Genomic DNA, 2185 nt, shown 5'->3' on the forward strand with positions numbered 1-2185 from the left:
CGGAACATGCTCTAAACAAAAATGTCAACAATAACTTTTTGCTTGAGTGAATCAAGCTAAAAGTCGATAATGAATAATCAACTACACTTGTACAATTTGGGACACAAAAAGTAAACTCACCGGGAATGTTCTCAGGATCTCGTACATTCATAATTTTAAGTCCCGAATATTTACAAAGATTACATAACTTGGTACCAAATTCATTAACACCTGAATCAAGTTTTTTTTCTTTTGGTCAACAGACGTTCGTCGTCCCTATCACATGCGACAGTATCTATTGTTGTAAGTTTGCATGGTTTCGTCAAAAATATGTAACTATTTATCTCATCTTTATCAATCTTGGTATCCCATCGATATGACATAGATATACAAATGTTTAAAATACAATTCATGCCAGTTATGTAGTTCAATCAATTATACGATGCATATATATATATGTGTGTGTGTTTTTCTTTTGGGGCCGCGGTGGCCGAGTGTTAAGGTGTCCCGACACTTTAACACTAGCCCTCCACCTCTGGGTTGCAAGTTCGAAACCTACGTGGGGCAGTTGCCAGGTACTTACTGTAGGCCGGTGGTTTTTCTCCGGGTACTCCGGCTTTCCTCAACCTCCAAAACCTGGCACGTCCTTAAATGACCCTGGCTGTTAATAGGACGTTAAACAAAAACAAACTAAACAAACCAAAAGTGTGTGTTTCAATAAAGTTTAATGCATTGTATGGATCAAACTACTAGTTACTAGAAGCCATCAGAGTAGAACGTAGTAAAGATGCTTGGTATAAAAACTTGCCGAGATTACTTAATTCTTTAACATTACCAGTTGATAGTACTAAAAAGTACAATGATAACTAATAGACAGAGAGATTAGTAAGGTGGTTTATTTGTATGATCAATGCTATCGAAAGTAATAAACTAATTGGATTTACGGGTACGACTGTTGAGGTCGTCAATCACCATTGTATTCTTAGATTAGGACAACTCCAGCAACAGGTTTTCTATCAATGAAGTACATCACAATAATATTTATCACATTAATTTGTTGAGCTAGGTGGTATATAGGTTAGCACTGTTAGTTAAACATCTATCAACATTAACTGATATGATATTATCAAACAAAATATTGACTACACTTAAAAACTTAATTAAGCTATTACGGATTAAGAGCACCATTCCAACACATTGTCACTGAGCACCGTGTGTTTTTGTCGTGGTACAACGCGTACTCCGAGATAAGTCGGATAACTTTCTTTATGATGTAGATACACATACACACACACACTAATTTATTGTACCTGCCGTCGCCGAGTCCCTAACACTACAGGTATGCAACAGGTTCTCCATACGACACACGTACAGGTGCGAACGGTACTACAACTAAATATGTAGATACTTTAATTCATACGAAAGCCTGTGTGTGCCATAAACAAATAGGTATATATCGGGGTCTGGCGATATCTAACCCTAGGAAGGATGCACATTCTTATATATAATAAGCATTGATGTCAATTTTTTTTAGTTTCATCGGGGTATGAAAAAAATCGTTTGCTAACTGTATAAATAGCGGATTCTTACAGAAGTTTGCAAACACAATTTTTTTCACACCCCGATGAAACTAAAAAATAATTGACATCAACGCTTATAATTAATTTTTGAAAATGATTTTCTAATTTAAAACATGTGTTATGAACAATTTTACTGGTTTTAAATGGGATTCTTTTTTTCAAATCAATACGCAACGTCAATTGTCGTATTGTGACGTCACATTTTTCGCGCCATTCTCGGAATTTCTTTCATAGAAGAATGAAAAGAATTTTTCGACCATTTACACAATAGATAAGCAAGGTAAAATATAAGGAAGCGTAATGTAAATTATGCTGAAATAAAACGTAAATACACACAAACATAATAAACAACCACCTATACACGTCAACAGAAATTCGCTGTTTTCGTTCCCTTTACAAATACGGTGTCTGATGCGATTTTGGATGGCACGTCATGTTGATTAATTAACATTGGTATCATAGACGACTTAATTAAACGAGAAACATATATCACTGGTCGCCGTGACAACCATTCCCAGTCTATCTTAGCTGTCAAGCACGTCACGTGAGTTCTGTAATTCGTGGTCCCTGCCGTCTGTCGTAGTTTTAAAACTGTTTGTTTGTGTATGTCCCGTCAGGGCTGCCGT

This window comes from Pecten maximus, chromosome 15 (assembly GCF_902652985.1).
Source record: "Pecten maximus chromosome 15, xPecMax1.1, whole genome shotgun sequence".
NCBI classification, from domain to species: Eukaryota; Metazoa; Mollusca; class Bivalvia; order Pectinida; family Pectinidae; genus Pecten; species Pecten maximus.